Genomic DNA, 10,428 nt, shown 5'->3' with positions numbered 1-10,428 from the left:
GAATACATGAATTTGATTAAAAATCCTTTTTCATGCAATTTATACTCTCAAAACATGCTTAACATAGTATCCATTAAGGCATACATAACATATTGAGAACATGCAACTTATACCTTTATGCAAGACTCATATCATGAACAAGCTACTAGGAACCCTTTGGTTTCAAGCTCAAGTAAGAGTAGAAGGACAAGAAAGGGATAACTACAAACTTACTATTCACATCATCATCCACCACTTAGGGTAAACCCATTTAAGAGAAACTTGTCTCAACCTTAAGAGAACCTTAGCTTACTAACCTTATCAACTAAGAACATCATCCCTCCCTTAGGATCCAAGATCAGGCACACCCTTCATCAACATCACTTAAAAGGGATTTTCAACTTAAAAAAGTTCAAGGGAACTTAACATAAAAACATCAAGGGTATTCAAAACCATACCATCTAGGAACATTATCCCCCACTTGGGAAAAGCCTAATCACATCATGCCCTTAAACACCAAGGTCAAGCAAAGTCAAGACCAACTTATATATTCCTCACATAAGAAAGTTTAATATCATTGAGGGTTTCCACTTCCAATCTCATATCAAAGAGTCTACTAACTCAATCATCAAGAATAATAATTTCTCAAAGATCAACACCTAAAGGAAATCCATAACATTCTTAGGTCATACTACCCAACAATCATAGGTCTCAACTATAACATAATTGCCAAAGGTCATGAAAACCTTAAGGAAATCAATAGAGGAAACTTAGCCATAAAGGCCTCTTTCTTTTGTTTTAACACCAGGGCAAGGTAACTTCTAGGTCATTTCAACCCACATCATCACCTTTGGAAGAAACTTCCAAACGACAACACCTACGTACAACTTAAGCACTTCCGCAATGGTCATACTTAAGATCAACCAAAAAAGGTAACTAACCACTTTAAAGTAGGTCAACATCAATTTTTTCCTCCTCTTTAAGGTGTAAGGGATACATACTACCCTATAGGTCAACCTTAGGCAAAATATAATTCCAACCTATGGAACAAAACTCTTTGCTTCCCCTTTCCCCACTCTTAAAATAGGTTCGTATAGGGAATCATTAACTAGTCATAAGGGTTCTCCCATTACTAGCATACTTCACAATCACCATACAAGGTAAGCACACAACCCGTCACTTTTAGGATCAATCCTATACCACAAACTCCAATACATACAAGGCAACTATGAAGAACAACACATATACAAAGGCAACATTGACCCATTACACATGTACAAAAGGCAACATACACAATTATCTATTTACCAAATTTCTTCAAAGAATTGCAAAGCTAAGCCATAACATTCGATTATCATCATTCAAAACCATATAGCAACTTATCATCCCAAAAGGAAACTCTTTTTAACCATAACAACTTTTAACAAGGTATAACCATATGATATCATACCTTCTCACATAACACATTATTCCTCATAAATCACATATATAACCATAAATGGAATCACATCAAACAACCCAATATTCACCTTCACACATGCTCATCAATCCATAAACCAAGTAACCATCAAAACTCACCTTTTCTCCCTTAAGTATAGAGATACCATCTCATCCAAGCAATCATATTTAAAAGACCACCGGACAAGAAAACATAAGAGAGAGATCATATAGAGTTAAGTTCTATGGAACGACATGAGAATAGTGAAGAAAGGAAACTGTATCGTCTTATAGCTTCTCACTCATAGACGTGCCGCGACTCACCACCGAATAATGAGTCTACTAGACGTGGCAATATGAGACTTTTTACCCTAAAACCACTTTTATAACCTCATGCTTTGATACCATGTTTGTCACCATCAGGGAGCACCCCCTAGAAGTAGCATAGCGTACTTGACCTCTCTAAGGTCTTATACAAGCCCAAAGTCATCATTCATCGCGTCATAAGAAATTTAGCAGAAAATTTAAAACTTTAAAAGCATATCATATGCTAGAATGTCACTTCCATTATATATAAAAATCTCATAATACATAGTTATACTCTAAGTCTCTTTTTCCATGTTATACTCAACATCATTAGAATAGAATACGGACACAACCCTTTACGACATAAAATAATAGCTAAGCTATCACAAAACGTTGAACAAGACATAACATAGGAAATCCTTGAAATTAAGGATCCCTTTCCTTGAACTTAGGGAAGCTATCCAAGTTCTTCACTTTAAGAGACATCCTCTAGCCATCACCACCTACACTTTGTATAAAAAGATGACGAACAATGGTATTAGTACAAGAATGCACTAAGTAGGACAACCCTGAAAAAACATGCATTTAAAGAGGACATATGGTTAGAAAATCATGCATTTTGCATTTTAGTAAAACTTCATAAAACTTTAATACAATAAGTACAACATAGCTCATATACTTCACATAGGCATGGACACTATTCATAACATCATATAAAACCACATAATCCATTTAAATCTCATTTAGCATTTCATAACATATTCTTACCTTTTACCTTAAGTCTTTAACCCCTAGGTAACCCTCAAGTGATACTTAGTGCAATGCATGAATAGTGTCCCATTGCACCATCCACAGTCAAGCATCAACTTAAGGCCACCAAGGTGAACATTCACATAACCTTCATTAACATAAAACACATACACATATACATAGAGGCATAATATATCATGATAATACAAACTTCAAAGAAATCTCAACATAATTAATGAACCTTATATATGACTTATCACAAGACATCATGTAAGTCAACACTACCAATAACAACATAAGAGGCAATAGTAAACAATAACATACTTGGATTTCATTTCATAAAGAAGTCATAAGACTTTACTCAAATTCAAGTCTAAGTCTACTAGTTCAATGTATTTGTGAAGTACCAAAACCTCTCATATACTAAATAAACCCATAGAGAGACATAATCCTTAACATATACTTCATACGTCAACGTGAAAACTATATTGAACTACATGCATACCAAGTATGACCTTTATCATATAGTCACTAAGACAAACATTGTGCATAAATGGTAAGACCTCATCGTATAGACTCAATACGAATCATTCCATGCATATTACCATAAAAATTAGACAAAACTATAATGTCATGCATAAGGAACATAAACATATACACATATAAATATAGAACACCTTCCTAGAATTCCCCTCAAGTGGTACCTCTGCAATGCATAGGTAAGTTCATTTCTGTCACCTGTCCTAAGGTACTTCCCTTCATTACATTACTTCAATTGTACATTTTACTTAAGATAAATACTAGCCTTAACCGACAATAAGACCATCTAAGCCAAACATGGAATCTGGTGATATGGAACCTCACATTGGAGGGATGTGCTCTACTTGCCATGGTAGAACATTAACATCATGCTAGCATATTAGATGATATTAATTGCTAAATTTTATGGGGGAAACATAGTTATGGAAACTTTTAGGTATATATGCAAACCCTCTTTATGCAAATTCGGCATTACAGTCATCCACTTCGTGAACACTATGAAGAAAAAACCTTCCTTTTTGGAAGGGGCACCCCTCATCAGTAAGTTCACTCGGTGCTAAGATAAGTTCCCTTTATTCAAAAGTCTTTATTAAATTTGCTTCATAAAAATATCCTTAGGAGATTAACTCCTCATATTCTTAGATCATAAGTTATAGATAAGAATGTACTTTCATCAACCTAAATCATGTAAGGAAACCTTTCACATAGACATAGTATATTCAAGCACAATCTTGTTATAGTAAAATTGGGGATACCTTACAAGAGACCACCTATTTACTGGATCATCACACATGCTTCATTATATGTACTCATGTGTGTGTATGTGTTTGTGTACTTACATGAGAAAACCTTTCACATAAACACATTTAGATACTACACATATGCATACCTCATCGTATCATACACTTGCATGTTTATATATTAATCATGAATTCATATTCATATGCATAGAGTAAACACCCCTAGGAACTATTCTATCAAAGTCGACATGTGCAATGTATAGGCAAAGTCCCATACCCTTGCCTACATTAGTATACCTATCAATCATCCTTGTTAACATGCATATCATACTTAAGGACATATATTTTACATACATAGTAGTAGACATTAGTGCATATGAGAACTCCTTTCATTGGACACCATGAACCTACACTACTTATAGACATGCATGAGGTGTGTGTGTACATTGGATGACAGGATCACATAATGAATATCAATACAATATTGAGGCAGCCACTCTGTTAAGATTACAGTGCACATTCATTCATATAACATACACCACTTTATAGCATGTGAGGCAAGACATCATCAACATTGTATCCAAGACTCCTAACATTGGTTAAGATCACACATTCATATAGGGGCACATAGGTAGGGGTAATTCACCATTATCACTTCATCAATGGTATCACATAGACCAAACCTAACCCTAAATACTTCATTCAAATGTAGAAGACACCATCAACACCTAACACATGCTCACTAGTTTGAAAGACTAGGCACAATACTTTATAGATGTCATCATCATAACTCAAAACTTTCCTCCAAGGACATGATCAACACATATAAAGAATAACAAGAAGGTAAACACCGTCACCATAAGTGAACCATACCACACAATGCCATTCAAGGACAATTCAAGTGTCAATTCTACAGAAAAGTAGAGAAAGTAGGGCAATCTCACCAATCCACCAAGCGTTGATTATCATGAGCACTTATCAATAATTCACCATCAATTTGAATGCAAAATAGTAGCAATAGACGATTTAACATACTAGAATCATAATCTAATTAAAATAAAATCAAGATCACAATGGCCACATCATAGGCTAATTTGGGAATTGAGAAGTGTTGACACTCAATTTTTACCATCCCCTACGATAATTAATTTTCGAGCTTCCTCGATCTCAAACAATCTAAAATAATTATTTTTTATAAAATATTGAGGAAATTCAAGCTGCAAATTATTTTAAATTATTTTGGTCACATTTTTATTTTTAAGCAATATATATATATACGTTTTTATATAGTTTTGTACATAATTAATTATTTTATAAATATTTTGAAAGCATCTCAAAATATTTTAATTTCTAGTAAGTATTTTGGCTAAATTAGTTTGTTTTAAATTATGGTTGTAATTTCAAAGCATCATTTTATAATTAAGTCAATTATTTTATGTTCTCAAAAAATCGAGAAGCTTTTAAATTGATTACATTAGTTCGTCTTGTTTTAATTTTTAATAAATTTGGAATCTAATCCGATTTGGCTGAATTAATAATTCATTTTAGTCATTTGAAAGACCAATTGTTGGCCTTCATAAATCTTAATTTTTTTGCTCAGCAATCCACGTCTCCCTGACCCTTTTCGTATTTCTACCTCTAAATAATTGACCCGGCCTAATGCCTTTTGCAATTTTTCAGAATTGTTAATCCCAACCCATTACTCCAATAATACCCGACCCCCTACTCCGTTTTTTCTTCCTTGCGAAGAACCAGAAATGTGAAACCCAGCGTGTCAACAACAAAACACGACGTAGCACCAAACGACGTTCGTTTCTAAGCGCCAATCTGACCGAAATTGATTATCAATGTTTCCTCCTTCACTCCCGTATCATCCCCTTACAGTGCTTTTGGCTACAACAGGATGAAGATTCCTCCTTTGCAGCCACGTGTTCGTCCTTGCGACCTTAGGATGAAGATGCGTAGCACGAAATGATTTCAAACAAATCCGAGCCATCGACTCCCCTATTTCTCTTATAGAATGGAACAAAATCTATGGAAAAGGGAGTTTCCCCGGAAGAGGAAAGGAATTCAATTTTTGATTTCAAGATGGGCTTTTAACGCGAGTCGGATCCATTTTCCCCAAAAGTTCTCAACCATAATTTCCCTGCTATTAAAACTTGTTTTTTTTCATTCGATGGGGTATTTTTCTTTGAGCAATGAATTTTTCTCTTAGACAGAAAGTTGGAGAGATTTTTGTTAAGTTATAGAGAGTTACAGATAAAAAAAAAGGGGAAAATTTTGGGTTTGTAAATTTTTTTGAGTAGGAATTTTCGAGGAATAGAATGAAAGAAGAGAAAAATTCTAAGGAAATATTAGCTAGAAAATATTTAGTAGAAAAAGACAAATGTATTAGTGTACGAAGATGATATTCTGTTCTGAACTTTAGGCCGATCATTTGCATCAGAGTTTTCTGTGGTGAAGTTCGCTGCTCGCTTCTGCTCGTGCTGTCTGCGGTTGCTGCCCTGAAGGAGGTGAAATTTTTTCCTTAAATCTCAACGTGGTTACAATATTATTCTGCTTGTTTCTTTGATTGACTTTTTTCATTGCTTGATTTAACGCTACTGCATGACAAGATTTTTTCTTTGGTATGGTTTGTATGAGTGTTAACTTAGTCTGTTTTTCTCCCCTTTTTTTAGTTCTCATGGTCGTATAAACTATGAATATTTCTAGTTTAGTAGCTCAAAATTTATTGCACTTTTTACTTGTTTTAGTCCATTTTCGTCATCATAAATATGTGAAAGGATTTGGTTTTCAATGATAGATTTACACCTCAAATTGGATGAATAAATTAAAGTATCTAATTTTGAGTTTACTCGATATTTACTGTTGTTATTGCTGCTTTCTTTGTCTTTTTTTAAAAAAAATAAAAGGTTGAATGCACTCTAAAATTTACCTTTCTGTTTGCGTGTCTCCAAAACAGTGGACTTGCTCTATGATTCGGAGTGTTGGTCCTTATCGTATGTGTGTTCCTTTTCCAGATTTCATCTCTTTTACCTCTGCCTTATTTTGCCTGATTCCCCTGTCTTACTTACTGTGTATTTCAAGTTCTCTGTCGTATTTTATATTTTATTTGGTTCATAGGTCCATCAACATTCAGTAACGAAGTGTAGTGTATGAGTCTCTTCCCTGTACTTGTTATCACTTTATCAATGTGGTTCTCGGGTCCTTACATGTTATACTTTTGTTGGTTTGTGTCTTCGACTTTGTTGTGAGCGGAGAATATACAATAGAGTCCATTGGTCACAACTTTGGATATGTTTAACTTCTATCAAGGTGGCAAATATTGTTTTGAGGAAAAATGGTGCTTGTTTTCGCTTTAGCATTTAAGAATCATTGTATGTGTAGCGGTAATTTGTTTCTCTTGTAATATTCTTATACATTTTAGCCCATTGGCAACATGTTTATCCCCTTAATGGACTTTAGACTTGGATTTAGTGTTGACTTTAGTTACTGTGTTTATTCAACATTGTTTTCATTGATTCCCATCCATTTTGATTATTTGTTTCCTACTCTAGTCCATGATTGTCCTTTCCTTTCCTATTTAATTTTTCATCTCATTTAGGGCTTATTTTGAAAAGGTGTGCTTGTGTCATTAAGTGTCTAGCGTGCATTAAATTTCTGTTTGATTTCTTCCTATTTTATGGTCTATTTTGTTGGATTATATGTTTTTTCGGTATCTTTAGTGCATTTGGTATGGATTAGCATTATTTTGTTAGAAATAACTGTGATTCATTCGATATGCAATGTGGGCAAAAAATATTGTGTTTTTTTTCATTTGTTATTTTTTATTTTACATTGGAAGCAGTAGTATAAATAGTCCAGTTTAAGTCATCAACATCGGTTGTTTCTCTTTAAGAGTTCGTTTTCCTTTCTTCAAAACACCTTTGACGAATTTAATTGTGCTTATTTAATGTGCATCGGTTTAAGAGTTCGCTGAATTAATTTATATTATGCTAACTCTTTGTTTTCTTCATTTTGGTACATCTGACATTAATCTTGCTCCACCTGAATGCCTCCCTTTACACTTTGAGAGGGCCACGAAGGCCCCAAAATCCTCTTATAGAGTCACCTTTTCCCGAGCTGAAAATTATTCATATGTTTCGAGGTTGGAAGGATTTGAAAAGGCTGAAAAGTTGAAGATTATGGGTCGAGAAACCCAAATTTATTTTCTGAAATGTTGTATTTTGTCATTTTTTGGGCTTAAGCCATGGTCATATTTTCATTTATTAATTGTTGTGTAATTAGCTTAAGACAGGTACAATTTGAAATGGACCAAGATCCCAACACAAAATGGGTCCAAAAATCGGTCTTGGCGGACAAAAACTGAATTTTTACCCAACTCTCTCTCTCTCTCCCCCAATCTCTTTTACTTTATTGCATTTATTTTCATACTTGCCGATATATGACGTTAGTTCTAGAGTTAAAAAACTTCAAATTCCCGAAATGCGCTTCATTTACTTAACGATATAACGAAAATTGATCGTTTTCTAAATAACTCTAGAAATGAAAATTTTGCTAATTAAATATTTCAGTTTAGACAGAAAGATGATACTTCAAGAATCTTAAATAATGGAAACAAGTCAAAATTCATTCTAAGCCAAGCATGTTAGTTGTCAGATAATCATATTAACAGATGTTTTAGGTGCCTTAAACCCCTTCCTAAAATATAAATATGAATCTCCGAACCCCCTCCAAAATCTTTCAATTTGGATATCCTGTTTTAGTCAATTGGAAGAAAAGTTTTTTTAAAAATTATGTGGCGACTCTAAAAAGTAAAATATTTACAAAAAACTTATAAAAATACTTATTTCACGAATAAACAAGAAGGATCATGGGTTCATCAATAAATTGAATTAAAATCATCCTTAAAACATTAGCTAATCAACAAATCATTATAAGCCTGCTTTTGAAATCGTTTTGAGAAGAAACCTATAAATAGGTTGAAGATAGTCAATTTGATCATAGAACCTCTTTGAAAAGATTTGAAGAAACTCCTCAGATGGATGGATAAGTAAGGTTTAAGGTTAAACATACGTTATTATATCAGAAATCCACGAAAACTTGAAGAATAAACCATCACAATCCAGTAACCAAGCTATTTTTGAGCTTCATCTACAACGGATGTTTCTAGAGAGGTTTTGTTTTAACAGGGGAAGTCCAATTTTGAAGAATGAATTCTATTTGGGGTTTTGTTCTATTTAGTAGTGGGGTGAATTTCCTATTCACCCCTTAAGTGGAAAACACGTAGGCAGCAATTGAAGGCTCCATCGACGGAGGAGAAGAACGAGCTGTTGATTGACTGATGCGCCGTCCTGCGACTCTATCGATGGTGACTTAGACTCTGATCTTGGGACTGAACTCAAACGTGTAAGTGTTGCCCCCAATCGACGGGGTGTCAATCCATGCATGTTCCATTGATTGAGGCTCGTTGTTTGGATACTGCCAAAGTAGTGTCTAGGCAGCGTTTGGGTCCTCCTCAAGGACCCCTTGGGTGGTCCTTTGGGAGTCGTGCCCAGACGTTTCGAACCTAATCATGATCATAAACATGTTGAGGAGTTCCCCTATCAATTTGAGAATATAAATACATGTAAAATATACCAAGGCACCCTAGAACACACAAGCACGTACAAGGGCTAACTTTCAAATGTCTCGGACGTTCTTGGATGTTTGACCTCCAAATCACTTATAATAAATTATAAATTCTATTTAAAACATTTAAGTAATACCTTATTAACCTTTTTAGGAACATGTGAGGCTCTAGACACCTTTGTTCATTTTGAGGGTCCTTACAAAACTTTTGTTGATTCTTAGAACGACCATGTCTCTCGAACTCCTCATTGTCGATCCTACTTCTCTTTTTTCTCATTCTTTAGCTTGGAATCTTCTATTTGTTGAGAAAACACCATGGGTCGGGAGATATACATTTCATCAACAAGCATTTCTAATATCATTTCATCAACAAGCATTGTTATACGACACTCTTCTTCCACTAGTTACGACACCCCATCATGAACTTATTAATCAAGTCTCTAGGGTTTTGTACCAATCTTGGAGCATACTTAGAAAACAAAGTGAAGCTAAAATCATACTCCTTAATACTCAAATTGACTTGCTTGAGGTTTATGAATTCCCCAACTTAGCCTCCCTCAATTCCTTTGGAAAGAACCTATCAAGGAAAGCCGACTTAAAAGTATCCCACTCTATGGGACCCGCCCTTGCCAGCCTTGAATCTTTCCATTGTTCGTACCGCACTTGTGCCACATCTTTCAATTTGTAAGCGGATAGCTCCGCTTTGTCCCTAGAAATCAATCCCATTATAGAAAGAGTGTTGTAAACCTCATTTATTAACCCATTTGGATCTTTCTCCACCTTCGAACCACAAAATTCTGGAGAGTTAATACTCAAGAACTCCCTAATACTATAGGAACTTATTACACCTATAGGGTTTTGCAAACCTCCCTATGGGCTTGGGCCATCAAGGCTTGATCCAACAAGTTCATAGAAGTCCTAAACTCCTCTAGAGTGACAGTCCCCGCTTGTGAATCATTAGGAACTTGAGGAGGAGCTTGACCTCCTTGGGGCAGAACCTCTTGATTCTCAATGCCATCTCCTTCTAGAATTATCCCTAGTGTTA

This window comes from Solanum lycopersicum, chromosome 8, assembly GCF_036512215.1.
Source record: "Solanum lycopersicum chromosome 8, SLM_r2.1".
Taxonomy (NCBI): Eukaryota; Viridiplantae; Streptophyta; class Magnoliopsida; order Solanales; family Solanaceae; genus Solanum; species Solanum lycopersicum.
The sequence above is the reverse complement of the archived record's forward strand: the minus strand, read 5'-3'. Positions refer to the sequence as shown.